The 21,170-nt window shown below is 46.6% G+C and overlaps 1 protein-coding gene and 1 non-coding gene across 3 annotated transcripts in view; one reads left to right on the forward strand and one right to left on the reverse strand.

The window, feature by feature from the left end:
- ADPRM (ADP-ribose/CDP-alcohol diphosphatase, manganese dependent) overlaps positions 1-21,170 on the reverse strand; it is a 331,886-nt gene that overhangs the window by 132,920 nt on the left and 177,796 nt on the right. The gene's annotated exons all lie outside the window — the stretch shown is intronic.
- On the forward strand, positions 19,796-19,876 carry LOC149744741 (small nucleolar RNA ZL8). Its single transcript, XR_016390457.1, has one exon. It is a non-coding gene; the product is annotated as a small nucleolar RNA ZL8 (small nucleolar RNA).

Here is a 21,170-nt window from a genome sequence, read left to right on the forward strand (position 1 = left end):
CATCTACTATGCATATAATATATTCATGTAAATGTACATGAACATATACATGTGGCATATGGAGTGTCCAGGAAGTGAGCTCCAATTTTGGGGGACTGATAGTGGAACTTTACTAATGTTTTTGGCTGACTGGTATCAATTTCCATGTCCTAACAACACACTAATTTCCTTTTAAGGAGGCACCTCTTTCCTCCCGGATTCATCGTGGAGGGCTGTAACCAGAATGCCCACCCTCTTCTGGTCAGGTACGGGCCAGGCCAGACAGGCGTTCTCTCCCTGAACTTAACTGAAAGCGTTGGCAATTCCTGGACCACTGTTTGGACCAGGCTCTCTCTCTCTGCCACAGAACGGCAGCCACACTTCCGCTCTCTGCCTGCCGGGATTGCTGGGGCCAACTCCTCAGCCTTCCCTCCTTCTTTGAATGTCTAATCGTCTCTCAGTATAGTCCCTCCTGTTAACATCAGCTACAGCCATGTGCTGTTGCTTGGGACCAAATCACTGCACGTGCCAGACCTTGAACCACTACACACTGCTTCAAAAACTTCCTCTAGCCGAGAAGCTGGGCCTCCCCCTCCACAATCTGTGCATTTCTAGCTGCCTTAAGTCACCCGAATCAGGCCTCCTTCCCTACAATTTTAGAGGAAAGTGTCCCTCCTCCTAGAAAACGATCCCTTCACTCGGTATGGTGATCAATTCATCCAGGTTTGCCTGGAATTCCCCCAGTTTTCCCACGGAAAGTCCCATGTTCTGGGAACTCCCTGTCTCAGCAAAGCAGGATGGTCGATCGCCCGAACTTAGAGCCTTTCTCCCATCTCTTTCCACATAATAGTTGTGGAAGTTTTCTCCTCTCCAACATCATTTAATCGTCTGCTCTCATTACTCCCCACTCTTCCCACTCCCTCAGAGAGATTGTGGAGTTGCTGCTAAAACTCTGCATCTCCAGCCTTAAACTTTCACCCCATCTTCTCTCCAACACCTACAAGGTATTCAAGTTGAGCTGCTCTGTGCTGACACTTCCAGGTTGAATCCATCCTCTGCTCACAAACACCACTTCCCCAGGTAGGTGGGCACTGCTGCTTTGGAGGTGACACACCCAAATGGCAATGTGACAGTAAATACCAAAATTTTTAATACGCATGCCTTGTTCAGAGAAACACTCAAACACGTATACAGGAGGCAGGTACAAGTGTCTTCATTAGAGCATTATTTACAGTGGCAAAAATGGAAACTACCCAATAGTATATCAATAGAGAGTAATATATAAATCAACTATGGTAGATCCCGACTGTGGAATCCCACGCTGCAAATAAAAAGAACAGTAACTGTCAATTCATATGATGCTTTCTATGTTAGGCCACTGTTCTAAAGTGTAAAGAGAAAGGCCTAGAAAAATACGTATCAAAATAATAACAATGTTTATCTCTACGAAGGGAATTTGGGAAGTAATCAATAATAACTGTAAAGTTTTCATGTATTACTCAGAATATTTGCATTTATTACTTGTGTAATAAATATTTATTTTTAAAAAAGTGATTCTCCCACTCAATTCCCCATAGCAGCTAATATTGCCATTCTTCTTTAATCACGCAGACTCGAATCCATCATATCAGTCTCTGACACTTCCCTTCCCTTTATTTCTTCTCTGTAATTAAAGAGTTTTCAAGCACCGTCAAGTCCTTCTTGCAATCAATATCGGGGTCAATGTGCTAGAAATTGCTGTTAATAGGCAAATGTTACCTGAAAGGAATGGCAGATTAAATGTGTAAACGTGCAAATCGATAACAGATACCTTGGTTGGAATTAGTTTGTCCCGTCAGCGCGCACAGACTCAGCAATGGCATGAAGGAAACACAGTCGGTGGGAGATGGGAAGAGCAGGGGTCCCTGTCCCTGGGAATCTGATGGGGTTGGCAGGGGGCTTTGGAAGGATAAAGAAGGAAGCACTGGGGCTAAACACCTGGAGAGTGAGGGTATTCTCAGGAGGGTTTTTAAATCAAAGCACAGAGCAAATAGTATATGACTAGAAAGATCTTAGAGGTTGTGTCGTCTGACCCACCAGTGGGTGCACAACTGGAAGCCAAGAGCTGTGCCTCATTTCGCCGTGTCCCTGACACTTGGCAAGGCCTGGCAAAGGCAAGGGCTCAGTAAACATGGGTTGAATGGATAAAGCACACGGATGAGGGAACCAAGGTACAAGAGGTGCAGACATTGGCCTCAGCTCCCAGAGCAACAGAGGATGGAGCCGGGAATCACCCCCCGTTCTCCCCATTCCCTGATCCAAGCCCCCCTCCCATACTGACACACTCAGCCACTTCCCCTGGAGCTGCCAGCCTGTCTTCTACATACAAATCCTTGGCAGGCGCAAGGCACAGCCGGGCAATTTTTTCCACTCCACTGTCTTAAGATTCATTTGTAAAGCATGAGTGTTCTCCACCCATCTCAGTAGCCAAATCCCAGGGCTGCAGCTGCTCCCCCAGCTCCTTGCAGAGGGAAAGGGTGGTATGCTCTGCTGTGCTCGATGAGTACAGCACGCAAAGCTTCCAGAATCCATACGACCCCCTCCGACTGCTTGCAAGGTTCCCCAAAGGCCCCAGGGTGACAGGAAATGAGAAAGTATATTCATTCAGTGAAATAAAACCGTTCCTCCCACCTTGCCTTCGGCTCTGATCTCCAGGCAGCGAGCAGAATAGAAGCTCTGTTTCTGGACCAGAGGCTCTGGCTGGGGGGCAAGAGTCACACAGACTCCCAAAGAAAATATAGTGTGTTCACCTGTTCTCCCTGTTTCTGAACCCCACGGAGAGACTCCTATTCAGGAATCTTGGTCCTGTCCTAAGAAGGCCCTCCCGCTTCCTCTCAAAGCCAAATGCAATTGCTCTGCATGGACACTGCCAGAGAAAATCTGAATTTTTCTGGAGGTGGGACCTATGTCTCTCAGCACTCAGGGTTCATCATGCAACCCACCTGCATTTTTCGTGAGGTGCAAGTGGGCACAATTTCTTAAAACCCTCCCATCAGAGAAGAGCCGGAATTGCTATGTTATATTGAATTCTGAAGAACATAAATCCCCATGTGAAAGGCTCATTTCCTGCTTGGAAGAAGTGGCTTAGACCCAAAGAGTCTACTCTTTGGCCTGCAGGGAGCAGCCTCCCCTCCCAGGGACAAGAGGCTTCGAATCCTGCCCATCCTCACCTTTGTTTCAGGGCAGGGCTTGAGGCGAACAGTGGTGAAGGGGAGAAGGATCTGCTCCAGGCAGAGCCCAGCACTGGGTGAAGACGTCACCCGCTCCTGGGACCAGGTCACAACATGCAGTTCTCCGGTGCTGCCCACCGCGGCATTCACCACGCCTGCGCACCTAGGACTCCAACATCACCCCTCCTGCTTCCTCAACCCCCTCAGTCTCCACGGAGAAACTCAGCTAAGGACCAGGGAGATGGCAGGAAGAAGGCGCTAAGTAAGAAATATCTGTAGCGTAATGGCAGCTTGTTACTTAACAGATATAATCAATATCTAAAGACCCCCAGGCTTCAATATGAAAAGAAGGAAGGAGAGAAGGAAGGAAGGAAGGAAGGAAGGAAGGAAGGAAGGAAGGAAGAAAGAAAGAAAGAAAGAAAGAAAGAAAGAAGCTTCTTTAATTTCTAGGGCTGAGCACCCAGTCTTCCCTGGAGCAGGTAAAAAAATATAGTTCATTCAGAGTTTTTGTATTCCAATGTGATTTTTAAAAATCAAATCTAAGATCGTTAACTCATTCCCAGTCTAATTTAAAATATAACAAAGCCCTTTCTCTCCGTACCCTCCTTTCATTTTCCCCAACCAACTCTAAACTCCCTGAGGCATTGTGTGGCCACGCCAGCCACAGCTGAGCAACAGCAGAGAGGTCATCTTTGTGACTTGCCTTATATTGGTGACGATGAGGGGAATCGGTCAGCCTTAGTCTCCTGCAGGCTGGTCCTCTATCTGTGCTCTTAGCACCAACCAGAGGCCTGGCCCTGGCCGCTGGAAGCCAGCAAGTTCTCCTAGGGAAGATTAATTTCCATGGGCCTCATCAGGCTAGACCCTTGTACGATCCTTAGATGGGAAAAACTGTTTCCTTTCTATATTCACAACACTTCTGACACTAACCACCTAGAGTTAGCACAGACCCCAAGGTTAAGGGCTCAGTCCCATAAGACTGGCCCCACTTCAGGTGCCAATCACAAGTCCAGGCCTCCCATACTCCTGAAAAGCCAGCTATAAATCAGGGGGCTGACAGTTTGCCAGAGTGGCATACAGAACTCAGGAAAGCTCTTCATTTACTATTACCTGTTTGTTGTAAAGGATGCGACTTGGAACACCCAAACGGAAGAGATGCACAGGGCAAGGTATGGGGGAGGTGTGCGTGGAGGCCCACGGCCTCTCCAGGGCAACACCCTCCCAGCACCTCCATGTGTTCAGCAACCCAGAAGCTCCCTGAACCCCTTCGTTTAAAGTTTTTATGGCAGTTCCACTACACAGGCATGATTGATCAGATCACTGGCCGGTGGTGAATAACTCAATCCCCAGCCCCTCTCCACCCCCTGGAGGTCCCGGGATGGGGCTGAAAATTCCCACCCACTCATCAGTCATTGGTTCCTCTGGGAACCAGTCCCCTCCCTCCTCCAAGGGCCACTTTATCAGCATAAACTCAGGTGTGGTTGAAAGGGCCTCGTTATGAATAAGAAAAGATGTTCTTCTAAAGCTTGTCACTCAGGAAATCCCAAGGGTTTTAGGAGCTCTGTGCCAGGAACCTGGGACAAAGGCCAATTCTTACTACAGCACAATCTCCACTCTCCTCCACCAAGAGATTCTCGGGCACTTTCCATCCTTTATATCTGACGCTGGCTGCATCTACCTTGAATACCACTGCTGTGTCGCCCTGGGGTCCACCATGGTGATCTCCGGCAATCCTGACAGACTCTACTCTCGGTGACGCTTCAGACGCCTCAACTCAGGACCAAGGGAAATCTGGAGAAACTTCTTCTATCACCTGTGATGAATGGGCAAATCTAAGACGTGGTCTAGGTCTTATGTGTATATCCTCTGCACAACCTGGACTCCTGGTTGAAAGTTTCAAACTAAAATGCCACTCTCCCTTATTCACAAATACTTTCTTATATGACATAGGACCAGAGGAGTGGGGTAGGAGAGACTACCTCCAAGGTAGTCTCTGTGTATTTACTGTGATGCTAACTAATTTTAAGCTCCAATGTCCCTCACCTGTCCCTCACCCACAGGCCCCTTCTAAGTTCCTGGGAGGAACCTAGTGATATTTTTACATAGTCGCTTGTCATCGTGAAATTTGCAAAAGTCAAATACTTTTAGCTCCGTTGGTTAAGACCACTGTTTCTTTCTACCCTGACTTCTCCACAACTCCTCTCATATCTGGTGGCACTGGGATGGCCATGAGTACAAGTGGGGAGACAATTAAGGGTAAGTTGAGTTGGGACTACATTTGGGGTTTTGTGGGATATAGGTATGTGGTTTACAATCACTTCCATATACAGTAAAGTTGTTGCTAGCCATCCTGACACGGGAACGGCTTCCCTGTTGTCCACTTGGCATCACCCAGGTCCTGACTTTGTACAACGGGGTGCAGGGCTAGAATTATGCCACCATATGAACATGCCCTGCATCTCACAACAGACAAAGCACAAAGTACAAAGACAGTGGAGGAAAAACAAGACTTGAAATGTTTGGAGCCATAAGCTAGTCTGTGGAACATTCTCCCCATCCCCTCAGATGAATAATTTTGTAAGCGGAAGATTTATTTTCCATCAATTCTTAGTCAAGACAGAAGTCCTCTCTTATCAGAAATATAATTGGAATAAAGGAAAGTGCATTTCCTAGCAGGAGAAGATATTCTTTCTCTCAAAGCCACCCCCCACTTTAGGGGCCAGGGGGGCCCCTCCTTCCCACTGCGTTTCTCTCTCTTCTGCTCTCCTCCCTCTCTTTTCTCCTAAACTCTTCTTCCCATCCCTCCACTCTCCTTATCTAGCACAGGGTTTCTCAGCCTTGCCACTACTGACATTTGGGGACATAACTCATTTGCCTGAAAAGTTCATGTGGAAAAATAAAACATATGAGAATAGCAAGGACAACTCTAAAAAAGCAAAACATGACCAGGTACAAAAAAAAAAAAAGCCTCAATAATGAAAATAATGAAAGCAGTACAGTGTTGGTTCTTGAACAGACAGGAAGACCAAGCAATGGAAGTGGAGATCCAGCCACAGAAGAGTCAGCCTGTTGTGGAGGGAGACCTAATAGGTGGTTACACCCAACGGACAACTTTGGAATCCGGCCCCTTTACCTCGAGCTGGGTTTCTGCCCTCCTGCGGCAGGCCTTGAAGTGGGAATGGAGGCATGGAATGCTGTGAGGACCCTTGGACTGGATTAATTCTAACCCTCTCATTTTAGAGATGACACAACTGAAATTCAGAGGTGGGAAGAGATGTGCTCCCTTTTCCATTGCTATTGGTGGTGAGATAACATTTCAAAGTATTAGTCAATATTCCTCTTACTGATGATATACACCAGACACGTGGTAGAGCCCCTCTACGGTCATGTTTTTTTTTTTTTCAGATTTGTCCTGGTTATTCTTATGTGTTTTATTTTTTCCACATGAACTTTTCAATCAAATGAGTTCATAAATTGATTGAGTTAGTTTCAAGTCTGATCTTGAGCGTGAAACCTGATCCCTCTTAACATTGACTTATCATTTTTAAGTTGAGATCATAGTGTTCCTCTTGCAAGTTTATCGTGAGAATTCCATGAACTAATGCAGTGAGGGGTCTTGCACAGAACCTGCCATGTATTAGGTGCTCAATAAACAAACAAAAGCCATTATGATTATTTCTTTAATGTCCAGATAAACAAAGCCAAAATCGTCAAACATGCCATTATAATTTCACCTGAAAGCAAGTCGCTTCTAAGACACAGTTTCCACATCTGCATTGTATCTAAAAGTGGGACTTCCTGTACCATCAGATGTGGAGAAGTATGATGGCCCAGTAGAAACGCTGAACTCTGGGGGAGAAACACTGAAAAACGTTCTGCAGATGTGCTTAAAATTCCAGACACAGGAGGAAGAGGCAGAAACTTGTCCGGACATTTCCTCTTACTCAGGAAAATACGAGCTAAAGCAGGAAGCCCAGTCCCTGCTGTTGGGAGCAGCAGCGACTATTAGCGGCGGTGTGTGTGAATATGTCTTTTGTGTAATAGAAAGAGTGGCAAATGCGGCTTCGTAACAGTGAGATCAAGCAGAGCAAATTTACTTACATTCTTGGAGTGCATCACGGAATCACACAGCCTTTCTATGTATTTCACCCCTAGAAAAGGATTTAATAACCTCTCTGCCACAGTCTTCGTCTGAGTAAAAAGCAATGGGAAAAGAGTATGAGTGGATTTGATGAATTACAACTTGTCTTGAGCATAGGACAAGTTCAGTTGGTTACTGTAAATGCAGAAAACTGGCAACTCTTGTGGGTGAAAAGGCTGGTGTAGCTCAGGAGAAAAGGTGAGCTTGCCCTCTTGCCTAGGAAGCCTTAACAACCCTACCTGTGGGCTCCAGTGCTCACCTGGACAGGTGCCCGCAAGACTGGAGAGTGGGGAATATCCTATTTGAGCAGAAGGAATAAAGACAAATGTCTGAACCTTGACTTTTGAGTGACTGAAGGGCATGGGTGGGGGCCGAGCCCATTGGCAGAGCTTAACAAGTCTTTGACTCATTGGGGCTTAGAATTGGTTAGGTTATCAAGGACGGTGCTGAACCCGGAAATCTTCTCCCAGTGAAACTTAACCCACCGTGATTGAAGCAGATTCACAGTACCCAGCATGTCACTTTTGACATCTCTCCAGGTGAAGACGGGGTCTAAAGTATGTGAGAGCAAATGCAGGCAGATATGAAGTATTGGCCCAGAGGGATCTTCACAGTGGTGTGCGCATGGCAGAAGTCGTTCCCCTGGGACTTCACCGCCCAAGATTGGCTGGAATTCCCATCCTGATTCTAGGTAGCAACACTGCCCTCTTTAGAGAGGATGAGCTGCCCAAGCAGCCAGAGGTCAAGGGGGCCCAGCAGACAAGCCCAGACATCACTGCCCCAGCCCTCCCTGAGTTCGTCCACTCTGATAAAGGATACTTCAGCTTATCCTACAGCTGGAAGACTCTGGGATAGAAAAAGAAATCACTGTCTCTAACACTATTGACAACGTCTCCAGATTTGCAGGAATTTTCCATTTAGGGAGGACTGGTTATTTAACTTGGTGAAGGTTAATGGCTCAGGGGGCTTGTGTCTGCCTAGATCAGTAGTTCACAGTCCTGATATCCATCAGAAAATCCTGGGAAGCTTTTAGAAAATGTCCACGCCTGCAATGCTCCACCACCGGAGATTCTGATTTAGATGGACTGGGGCGGGGCCCAAAGCATCTGTAGCTTCTGAAAGCTCTGCAGGTATTTCCAATGCACCCTGACTGGCTAGAGACAGGGTGGTGGAGTGCATTCAGAGGGAGAGCGAGGGAAGCATTGCTCACCACATGTGTAAACACCAGCCCAGCAGCCCCTGAACTGCAGGACCATGAAAATGTGTTTATTTTGCAGCTAATGAAGGAAAATAGACACTCCCTGAAATTTTTACTTAGAAGCCTTGAGTGTCCCCATTTACTGAGAACCAACTATTTAAGGGTATAGCCTAAGAGTAAAGGGTGAGCAGGGAGGAAGGAAGGTCAGAGAGAAATGAAGTCTGGGGAGGAGTGTTCAACAATCAACATGCGTACCCAGTCCAGCGACCTCAGTGATGCAAAAGACAAATGGTGGGGATTTCCCTGGTGGTCCAGTGACTGGGACTCAGCGCTTCCACTGCAGGGGACCCTGGTATGATCCCTGGTCAGAGAACTGAGATCCCGCATGCCAAAAATAAATAAATAAATACAAATTGTTGATTGAAAGAAAAAAAAAAAAAGACAAATGGTGCCTCCATATTTACCAAGAACCCCTCCACTATCCCTCAGGCAGCGTGCTCTCCTACTGTCCACACAGACTAGTTCAAGCAGCTTCTCCTGGTTCTCCTTCTAATCTCTTGCCCATACTTTCTTTGACTCTATCGCTTCCCTTTTCTCCTTCTGATTCTGAAATGTTGTGTTCCCCTCTCCTTCAAAGTCTGAATCAACTGAGACAAATTCAGATGGGAACCACGACATTAAGTCTATTAGTAGTGACTCACACCATCCTTAATCCATAATAATTACCCCTCCCCCATGGAAAGTACCTTCCAGTTTAACTTTAGGTCTCCTTCTCCCCCACTCTTCCCATCACACACTGCGGAGGGTGGCAGGGCATGGAGGAGAAAAGGATGGACACAAGCCAGGATCCAAGAGAGAAGCAAGAAGGAGACTGAACTACACAGGCAGACTTTCTCCATTGTTAGTGTTTGGGTATGTCGCTCTTCCTCCGCAGAGAAGAAACAGCAAGGAGGTTGGAGAGAAGGCTGGAAGTGTGCTTCCAATGAGAAGAGGGAGAAAATAGTTCCCTCCTACAGCAGCCCTTAGGCTCATTGTGGTTTGCCTGGAGGACTGCTTTGGGGGCAAGTGGAAGATAACCCCACAGCATCCACTGGATGAAGAGAAGGAGTAAATCACTGAGGGCTTTGCATGAGAAGAAAAGAGTATAATACTCTCCTTCCCAGGACAAAATGGCAGTCCCTCCTCTAGATGGAAGCTTGCTAATAAATGGCGCCATTACTGCTTCTGGAGGTGTGGTACCCACAAGTGAGATGAAGTGGAGAGAACCCGGTCTGTGCTTTGAGTTCAGGAGCCAGAGAAACGCAGGCCCTCTATTCATTCAGCTCCAGAAACATCCACGTTGCAGGGAGCTGAGGCAACGCTCAGGAACCAGCGCCCACCGCCTTGAAGAGAAAGCCGACTTCACAGCACCCACTGGGTGGCCACTCAGCAGGACTGCGTGACAAGTCGTTCTGCCTTTTTCTCCCCTTTTCAGAGCAGGTGTAATATTAACTAAACCCTTAATATGATCATTTGGAGCTTGAAATGGTATGGTCATTCTTAAAGAAGTGTTTCATGTTTCTGTTCCTAAATGACTTCTCTGGCTCAAAATCGAAACTGCCACATTACTAAAACCACTTCTTTCCAGATGGGAGGGAAACTATGGATTTTAACCGAAAGGAACTGCCTAATTGCTCAGCAGTAAAAATATATACATAATTCTGCGCAGGCTTTACCTCCCCCCTTTCTCTGCGTCGCTGGTATAAGAGAACGGCCTGAGCTGGTATTCAGCAGCCCCCCTCTCGAAACAAAACAGTCTTTATCATACGTTCCACAGGGCTTCACATCTGGGGTCAACGCCCACAGACCCCACCCCTACCCTGCTTCCCTCCCTCGCCCTTTCCCTCTCTTCTTTCCTTTCTTTCCTTTCCTTCCTCCCTTCCCTCCTTCCTCCCTCCCTCCCTCCCTTCCTTTCTTTCTTTTGTCCATTCAACAATATTTCTTGAACTATGGGCCAGCCACTGTGCTGAACCTCGTGATTTCACAGGGAATATTCCCCGAGCTCGTGGAGTTCCCATTTAGGGACCAGAGATTCCGTTTCTCAGCAAACTCATCAACGCCTTACTGTTTTCTCTTTCTTTAAAAGAGTAGAGCAGTCTGATGTGCAGGCCTGCCCCCCAACCGAAAACAGTCTCCCCCCACAAATAAAAGCAAACCCCAGTGCCCGCTCGGTCCCAGCTGGTGTGTCGGTTGGTGGCGGCAGGACAGTGGTGGAGGTGTAGGGGGAGGTGAGCCACCCTCTCCGAAGCCCCTCTGGCCCCATTCTGTGTCCCCGTGACTCCAGGTGAAGTGCAGCTGGCCTTGGAGATGCATCTTGAGGCCCTGGCCGCTGGACTCCCTGCCTCCCGGGCCAGCTGGCCGCCCCAGCAGCATGGAGCCCCAGGCCACACCAGCTGGTGTCCCCGCACCTGCAGAGGCTGTTATGCTGACACAGGTGCCACCATCAGCCTGCACTCGGATCACAAGACATCCTGAAGCCCATGGCAGAACTGAGCCGGCGGTTCCTCAGTTGGTCTCTCCGCGCTCTGGAGATGTCACCGTGATCCAGCCTTCCACCACGTCCCATGGGGCAAGTGGTGCATGAGGGTGTTAGTTATGAAAAGCACCACCTTCACTCTCCCCCCGTGTCCCTCTGCTTCCGGCGACGTAGGAGCCCCTCCTCTGACAGCAGGGCTGACGCCCGGTTTCCAGGGCATGGCGCTGAAATATGGGCCTGGGAGGGCAGCTGTGCGAGGTCTCAGACCGACAAAGAGCTGGAGAGACAGCAAGGAGGCCAAGCTGGGAACGCACAGACCCAGACGTAGGAGAGCAGGAGAGCAGGATACCTGCCCACGGATCAAACTCATCTCGCAGTTGTATTTTGTTTGTCATGCGCAGTGTTTCTGGAGGTTTTGAATTACATTTCAGTATTTAAAAATCAGAAGGTTCCCCTTAAAATGTGAACTCCCAGCTTCTTTTGAAGACGTAGAAGATGGGTCCTATCTGAGCTGTAGCGACAGACTGGAGGAGAGCGGTCTTCTGCCCCTGCTGACGGACACAGGCTCTCAAGTTTGCCAGAGTCCTCGGCCAGCCCTTGCACCCACTCGAGCAACCCGCCCGGGCCCTGCTCTCACTCAGCTGCCTGTGCAATTGCACTTTTCAACTGCAGGGATGGTCCTGACTCCTTGTAATGTCGGATGCTACTAATAAGTTACTAATGGCGGTTAGAGAATCAGTGCTTACAAGTACTTTACTTTTAAAACTAATCAGAGCAGCACCAAAGTTCTCCTTGGAATAATTTTGTTATTACGCCCAGTCACTTGTATTCCGATATGCTTTTGAAGGGAGCGAGGAAGTTGGACAGTTAAAGCCAGGATGTAGGGTGGGCACAGGTGTGTCGATAGCATCTGTCTGTGTTGCAACAGGTGTGGGGTTGAGACTGACAGGTATAGAGAGCTGGTCCCATTCCTTGGATGGAGAAAGATATTCTTAACAGCCTCAGAGGGCGGCTGGAGTTGGTTGGTTGGCCTCCCATGAGACAGCACCAGGAGACCAGTGCAGCCAATCGCACCATAAGAATCCAACATCGGAGCCCTAAGAGCTGGAGGAAGGAGGCTGTTGCGTCTCACACAGGGCCAGGTCTGACCTTAGGTGAGTCCCACACATGGTCTGTCTGACAAGATGTGGTCCAGCTCAGGTGAGGTTAAGAAGGAAACAGGGTGAGAGTTGAAAGAGTCAAGTGTCTGCAAATTGAGGTCCTCGGGCCGATAAAGACAGAGCAAGGCCCCTGTCTGGTTGTTAGCAGCCATCAAGTCCCCAGCCCGCCCAGTCTCTCCTGTTCACCTCACTGTCTCTCCTGCTCGGCCAGAGCTCTTTGAGACAAGGGACAAACTTCTGTATTTCTCTACAGTCATCTGCCACTCGGTCCTGTGAACATGCCTGGCTTCTAGCGAGCGTCAGATCAATGTTAACCTACTTTCCTGGCTTCATTTCCTGTAACTTTAACTCACTAAATTTCAACTAACTTTGACTGCTGGTATAAGAGAGGTCTGCTGCTCCCCTTTGCAGGAAACTCCTTGAAAGAATAGTCTAGACTCACTGGCTCCAACACCTCTTCTCCTTTTCTCTCTTAAACCCACTCCAACTAGGCTTTGCCCCAATCATTCCAACAAAAATGTTCTGGTCAAGGTTACTGCTAAACCCAAAAGGGAACAGAGAAAATAGGTGGTAGCTGGTAGGGAACATGGGGTCAGCAGGAGGCTTTCTCACTAAGATAGAACAAATTACAGTAGGTTTGTCTACTAATGAAAATGATCCAGTAGAAAGCGGGGAGAGCGAGGCTGGAAAGAGAGGGGCCAGGTTGCTGGTGTGATGTCACAGGGTAGTGGGGAAGGGACAGGATGAATGTGCGAGGGCACGACTGGCATGCGTGGGGTCACGGGCAGGTCCTCTAGACACACGGGCAAGAAGGCAGAGCATACGGTACGGATGCTGGGGAGTGAGTAGATTTGGTGGTGGGAGCCTGACAAAACCCTCTTCCTATTGCTTTATTTTCCCAGTGAGAGAGGGAGCAAGGTCCTGTCTGAGAGTGTGGATAGGTGAGAAAGTTTGGGAGATTTCGAGGTAAGAGAAGGCGTAAAATAGAATCTTGGAGAGAAGGCGAGTGAGTGGCCAGGGAAATGTGATAGGACTGCTGGCGGCCCTAAGCTCGCAGTTATGCACCAAAACAAAAGAGATTCAGCTTCGCTGTGACTGTGGTTTTATCTAGCAGTCATAGTCAGCTGACGGGTGCGGGCATAGAGCAGGGACAGTAACACAAAGTAAAAATGACAAGGTTGTCAAGGGCACATGCAGAAGGTGGCCTTGCCTCATTTTCCTCGTGTGCAAAATGAGGCATAATCATAACTACTTCATGAAGTTGTTATAAAAATAATGAATGTAAAAAGCTTGGCAACATTTAAGAGGCTCTGACGGTTCTCCTTCCTCTCAATCACAGCTCCATCAAACAAAAAGTGCTATGAAATGACGGAAGAGTCACGTTTAGTGAGGACAACGTGGAGATGAGCGGGCCGTGTGCTAGGTGCCTACTTTTTCTAGGTACGCACTTGGAAGGCCTAACAGCTGGCTCCATCCACAGCCTTCCGGTCTCCAAACGGAAGCTAATCAAAGTGCCCAGGTCTCTGTAATCGGTCTCTGTAGGACTGGTCTAAGAAACCACACTTTTTAAGTGACATAAATTCCAACTGGTGGCTCACTAAATCCTGTTGATTGCTTGGGAAGGCAGCGAGGGGCTGGAGCCTGGCTGATGGCTCTGTAATGATTGTGGCTTTTAGCCAAGTTATTAAGTGGCTGGAGAAAGGAGGTTGGATGGCAGAGGTCCGCATTCCCTCTCTACCCTCTCCTTCCCTGACATTTCAGCTTAAGTCACAGCATTTCCCAAAAGGGTATTAGCTCTTGCGGACAAAGGGCCCGACTGCATTAAGCAAGATAGTCTTTAGTGCACGGATCAAATTTTCATGTGCGGCGAGGGGTGCCTGGGCTCGTACTCAGAGCAGCTTACCCCTCACTTAGAAATGTGAGAGGAGCCTGTGTGGCTTGGGCATTTTGAGTAAAAGCAAGGAAGTCACCTTCAGAAAGGACTCACTGGATCTTTGGCCTCCAGGAGCAGGGAAATTAAGAGGTACAAACTGCTGCACCCAGAAAGTCCCTCTTTCTGGGTCAGGAGGAAATCAATTTATCCATGGGATTTCCCCCGGGACAGAGCCAGCTTCTGTCTACTTAGCATTGATAAAATCCATACATCCATCGGGAAATAAACAAAGGGACCAATATCGCTGGGTATGAACTAAAGGCTAGGACTGCCTTGGACATTTTCACGCACAGTCTATCAGGTTTGGTCTCTGCGTGAGTCTATGACACTAGAACAGTCTCATGCTTCTCCTCCTGATAGACTCCACGAGCTTATTATCTTGTCTCATCAGAGCTTTCCGGTTTATCTGAACAAAGGAAGACACGTCCAGCTCCTCTCTGATATCTAGACGTCGAGCTATAAAGCATCTTGCCCACTGGGTCTCCTCTTGGGGAGTGAGCTCTATACTGCAGGAAGATTCCTCCTTTGCTGAGTGTATGTGGGAAAAAGATGAAAGTGGCACCAAGGAACGTGGATGGGACCCTGCCTGTCTGGGAGAGGGAACCAAGGGCCCAAGCACAAAGGGGGACCCTTCTCCAAGCCCCTGCCTATTTGTCCCAGTTGGAAGACTCTTGACCTTCAAAGGCAGAGTGGTCCCTTGTAGATAAATCCCAACTCCTCCCTTCTTATGTTGAGTCCAGCCCTTGGGGACAACTTCACAGGCCCGGAGGACAGACTGGAAGGGAGGTGATACATACGCAGGAAAATTCAGACGGAATAAGATGGAAAAGAGTTGGGACGGAATGGCAGGTGGGACTTGGTGATAAAGACTTAGTTATTTCAACTTCGCACTCTGCCCTTCTGCTTCCTTTCTGCAGGATTCTCAGTGATTTATAGCCTCACAAGGCTCCAGGAGTTAAGGGTACCGGGGACAAAAATCCAGAAGGATTAAGTCACTGAGCCCAAAAGCTATGAGAGGACAAAAAAGCTTTTAGGACAGAAGCACTGAGCAGTGGATGTCTGCTGCTGAGCAAATGCCCACCCAACTTTCTCTCATGGCAGGCGGCCTAATTTCAGAGGCAGCCTTTCCATTCCTACAAGAGAATTAGGATTAGTAGAACAAAGACTTCCAGGGTGACCACCTGCTGACAGGAGAGAGCCTTCCAGCTGGCAGAGGAGGGATAGGGGCTGGAGGGCGTGGCAGAGCTGTGTCCTATCTGGAAGGGTTGGGGCCAAAGCCCGGAGCAGGCTGAGTCTCCGTGTGCCTGGTGCCACCACGCCAGCTCAGCCTGGAGTCGACCAGCCTGAGCGCCTTGTCACCAGGAACGCAGTGGCGATGGTGTGGCTTACAGGTGCAGAGCTCGCCCTGCACCTGCTAGCCCAGTCCAAGCAGAGGGGAAAACCAGTAAAGGCCAGGAAAGGAGGCTCACTGGGGAGGCAAAGGGAGAGGTCTGCACCCTTCATTTCTATATTTTCTGTATTCTCGGCACTTAGCACACAGCTGGCCTAATCAGATGGATTAATCCCTAGCTCTGATGCTCTCTCTGTGTGTGAACCTGGATTAAGCCTTTGCATATCTGAGACTCAGTTTTCCCGCCTATGTAATGGGGTGGATATTTTGTGTGTGTGTGGTAAAATGCACAAGGCATAATTTCACCATTTTAACCATTTTAAAGTATACATACAGTTCAGTGGCATTTAGTACGCTCACAGTACTGAACAATTATCCGCACTGTCCAGAAACCCCACTCATTAAGCCGTCATGCCCCATTCTCCCCTCCCCCAAGTCCCTGCAGCCTCTACGCTGCCTTCTCTCTGCAGAGATTTGCCTATTCCCGATATTTCATGCAGATTGAGTCATCCGTTACGTGGCCATTCGTGCCTGGCTTCTTTCACTTAGCAGGCTGTTTTCTGTTCATCGGTGCCCTTTATCATATCCTTTATAATAAACTGGTGAATGTAAATAAGTGTCTCCCTGAGTTCTGTTATCCATTCTAGCAAATTATCAAACCTGAGGAGAGGGTCGTGGGAACCCCTGATTTATACATGGTTGATCAGAAGCACGAGTGACCACCTGGGACCTGCAATTGGTGTCTGACATGGGGGACAGTCTTGTGGGACTGGGTCCTTACAGAGTCAGTGCTGAGTCTGGGTAGCTGGTGTCAGAACTGTTTAATGGTAGGGGAGAACCCAGCCATTTGGTGGCAGAACTATTCTGTGGGTAGAGAAAGGGTTTTCCTTTTAAGTAGTATATCCCACGATAAAAAATATTGTGGACAAGGGCTCAGCAATAAAGAGAACAAACTGCTAATATACGCAATTACATGGGTGAGCAAAAGAAGCCAGACATAGAGGGATGGGCAGTGCAGGATTACAATGGCCGGCTACATTTATGTGAAACTCTAGACCCAGTAACACGGATCTCTGGTGACAGAAATCAGAGCGGTGATGGCTGTGAGGCACGGATTGACTGGGTGGGACACAAAGAACCCGCTGGCATGAAGGAGATGTTCTCTGTCTTGCTGGGGTGTGAGTTACATGAGTAGATACAGTTGTCAAAACCCATCAGAGTATGAGGCTAAGATCTGTGCATTCACTGTTGGCAAATTTTATCTGAGTGAAAAATAAAATGCAATGAAAAAGGAAGAATTGTGAAGAAGCGCCTGATGGGGAAATATTTGACATTTCCTGGAGGAAATGTCAGATTTCTGGTTGGTTCCAAAGGATGAAGGAAGCAGAGACACTGTCAAAAGTTCTCCTGCCTGTCTGCAGAGTTTGCTTCCACCTGTGTCCACATTAGGCTATCAGACCTCTGGAGGTTTAACCATTGCTGTCCGTGAAAGCAGGCCCTGGGAACCATCTTCCACTCATTAGCAGAAACTGAAGAGGCTTGTGCAAATCTGGTTCACAGGACATCAACCAGTTTCTGAAACACGTCCACAAGCACCACTATGGAATGATGGCAGATGGCGTTCTGCTGACAAAAGTGCAAGACGTCAAGAAAGAAACTGACAAATCTTACATCACCCATCTAAAAAGGTGTGAAGTAAATAAATGAATACCGATAACATCAATGGGAGCAAAACTGAAGTAGGCATGCACTGATTTCACATACACTCCCCAGCAGCAGAAAAGTGAGATTAGAAAGAGCATCATTTAAAAGCCAGCGCAGGGGCTTCCCTGGTGGTGCGCAGTGGTTAAGAATCCACCTGCCAATGCAGGGGACGTGGGTTCGAGCCCTGGTCCGGAGAGATCCCACATGCGCAGAGCAACGACTGAGTCCGCGCTCTAGAGCCCGCGAGCCACAACTACTGAGCCCACGTGCCACAACTACTGAAGCCTGAGCGCCTGGAGCCCGTGCTCCGCAACAAGAGAAGCCGCCGCAATGAGCAGCCCTCGGCAGCTAGAGAAGCCCACGCACAGCCACGGAGGATCCAACGCAGCCAATAAATAAATAAATAAATAAATAAATCTATTTTTTAAAAAAGAAAAAAATTTTACATAAATAAATAAATAAAAGCCAGTGCAAACACCACCATATCCGCACATCACACCTCAAGCCTCGCACCGGGGCTGTGCAGGGAGTGGTGATGCCGCATCCCTATTCTGTGACGGCTCTGAAGCGGCCCAGGAAGAGGCTGAAACAAACACCAGCTGCTCAGGCTGTGCCCCCTACCCCTCCTGTCCTCATCCTTGTGCTCTGCTCAAAAGCAGGCATCGAGGTAACGATATCATGACCCTGTCTGTGAGAAAGGCTCCAATGGAAGTTATTCTTACTTTAAAAAAAGACCACTTAAATAAAAATTCAAAAGTGAATTTTTTCATAGGAAACCTAATGGACTGGAGAGCTTGCTGGCTGCAAAGGCCAGAGCAGAGCCTCTGAAAACAGACCACAGGGGTGCAGGCTGGACCTGAGCCAGAATCCCAGCCTCCTGGAGACCACCTCCACTCTGTTCCCTGTAAGCGTCTTCATTACATTCCAAGATGGAGCTAACATTTGCTTAATCCTGAACTATCTACACAGTTATATAAGTAGCTGGTGCTCATAAAATATGATCTCTACTTCCAGGGCTGACTGAAAATATATATATTAGAGGAACTTCCAAGAATCCAGGCAACTTGAGCACAAACATATAATTGTACATCTCTCTCCCTCCACATCCCATCCCTGGCCTCCCAAATCACAGTCACAAGTACCAAAGAAATACCAAAGTATAGGGAAATTACACCTGGAAGGTGAGAAAGAATGTCGCCCACACACCATTCACGCCATAAGTTGTAGGCATGGAGTGCTGTGTTGTATGTTGTAAATGTTCCAATACTCCTGCCCTATGTAGAGAAAGCCTGTCCCGCACAGATACACCTTTGAACGGATATTCTCTTCCTGGGATCCGCTAACAGACAGTGATTTTGACACCCTTTCATCCACTGGGAGCAGCACACACATGTACACACAGAGCCTCTAATAATTTTTTACTGTCTCACTTTCAAAAATACATGAAAAGAATTGAAAGCAAGGACTCAAACAGATATATGTACACCCATGTTCACAGCAGCGTCATTCACAGAAGGAAAACATGGAAGCGACCCAGGTGTCCATCAGCGGATGAATGGATAAATAAAATGTGGTATAGACAGGCAATGGGTTATTATTCAGCCTTTACGAGGTATAACATTCGGACACCTGCTACAACATGGATGAACCTTAAAGTCATTATGTTAAGTGAAATAAATAAGCCAGACACAAGAGGACAAACATTGTATGATTCCACTCACCTGAAGTACTCAGAATAGTTAAATTCATCAAAAGACAAAGTCGAATAATGGTTACCAGGAGCTGGGGGAGGGGGAAATAGGGAGTTACGCTTTAATAGGTACGTAATTTCAGTTTGGGATGATGGAAAAGTTCTGGAGATGGATAGTAGGGATGGTCGCCCAACAATGTAAATTTACTTAATTCCGCTGAATTGTATACTGAAAAAAAAATAGTTAAAATGGTAAATCCTACATTAAGTATATTTTGCCACCTTAAAAAGACATGGCCAGCAAAGGACAACCAGACACTTGAGAAAGCCCTCTGAAAGAAAAAGAGCAAAACAAATAAATATAAATAAGAAACCTGGATGATTCAGACACGACTAAAGGAGTAGAAGAAACATCAGTAAATAGACTCTTTAGCGGAGTGAAAGGAGACACCGCCCCTACACACTGCGTATTACAAAAATAACAGCACACTACCCAAATGGTCATTTCAAAAACAAAGAGAAAACTTTTGAAAATCAAAACATTTGATAACAAAAATTCAATAATAGAATATAAAGTTGGGGAAACAGTCCAGAAATGGACCAAAAGATCAAGAGGTAGAAGAGAGTAGAGGAAGGAAGAGTTTTTTTTCCAGAAATTACAATATCTAAATAATTGGACTTTCAAACCACAGGGGAAATAAAAGGAAATCATCAAAGGAAATAATAGGAAAGTACTTTTCAGAACTGAAAGCCAGTAAGTATCCAGATTGAAGGGGCCCATAAAATACTCTGCAAGATGAATAATAAAAAGCCAAATAAGGCACACTGTTTTGAAATTTCAGAACCCCAGGGATAAAGAAAGGGTTCTAAAAATACCCAGAGGTAATGAGGACCTGGTTGGAAAAGAGTTTCTGAGCGCTTCTCTGAGGATCTTTGAAACCACCTGATCTATTCTTATGCTTCTTTCCACCCTGTGTGGCAACTCCCCTGCCCACCCAGACTTGTTTTTTTAAAGTAAAATTGGTATGTAACTATACTAAAAAATAAGTTAAAAAATAAAAATACCCAGAAAGGAAAAAATAATGGGTTATATGCTAAGGAAAAGAAATCAGAAACACAACAAGCCTCTTTAAAGCAACATCAGACACTGGAATATAATGGAGCAAAACCTTCAGAATTCTGGGGGAAAACTTACTGCCAGAACTTACTGCCTGGAATTTTATACCCATCTAAATCATAAATTGAATATGAGAAACAATACAGATGTTTTAAGACGCATATAAGGGACTCAAAACTTTTCCTTGCCTTTCAGTCTTTCTTAGGAATCTACCAAGAACAAAAGGAAAGCTCTGAACATAACACAGGAAGTGAAGGAGTCCTAGGATAACAGCTGTGCTTTACAGTCTAATGCAGGCTCACATTCTGCAAGAAGACTTTTATGTCCCCATTTTTCTTGACAGCTAAGCAGCAGCCACTTGCATTATCTCATCTAATCTTCTCAATGAATCCTAAAAAGAAGACATGATTTTTCAATCCACGTGGTTTAAAGGGTATATAGGCTGTAAGTCAGGAGAAGGAACAAGTTTTAAGAGGAAGATAAGAACTTCTTTTTGAGATACACTCACACCAATATTCATAGCAGCACTATTGGCAGTAGCCAAGACACGGAAGCAACCTAAGTATCCATTAACAGATGAATGGATAAAGAAGATGTAAGACATATATATACAACCCTCAGCCATAAAAAAAGAATGAAATAATACCATTTGCAGCAATGTGGATGGACACAGAGATTATCATACTAAGTGAAGTCAGTCAGGCAGGGAAAAGCAAATATCATATGGTATCACTTATATGTGGAATCTAAAAAATAGTACAAATAAACTTATTTACAAAACAGAAACAGAGTCACAGACATAGAAAACAAACTTACGGTTACCAAAGGGAAATGTGGGGGAGGGGTAAATTGGGAGTATGGGATTAACAGATGCACACTCCTATATATAAAATAGATAAACAACAAGGATTTACTGTACAGCACAGGGAACTATATTCAATATCTTGTAATAACCCATAATGAAAAATAATAGAAAAAAGAATATAGACATATACATATATATGTATAACCAAATCATTTTGCTGTATACCTGAAACTAACACAATATTGTAAATCAACTATGCTTCAATTTTTAAAAATAAATTTAAAAAATAATAATTTTAAAAAAGAACTTCTTTTTGATACATTGAACTT

Source organism: Delphinapterus leucas, chromosome 19, assembly GCF_059928025.1.
Source record: "Delphinapterus leucas isolate spDelLeu-1000000601 "Yukka" chromosome 19, BTC_Dleu_Yukka2, whole genome shotgun sequence".
Classification (NCBI taxonomy): Eukaryota; Metazoa; Chordata; class Mammalia; order Artiodactyla; family Monodontidae; genus Delphinapterus; species Delphinapterus leucas.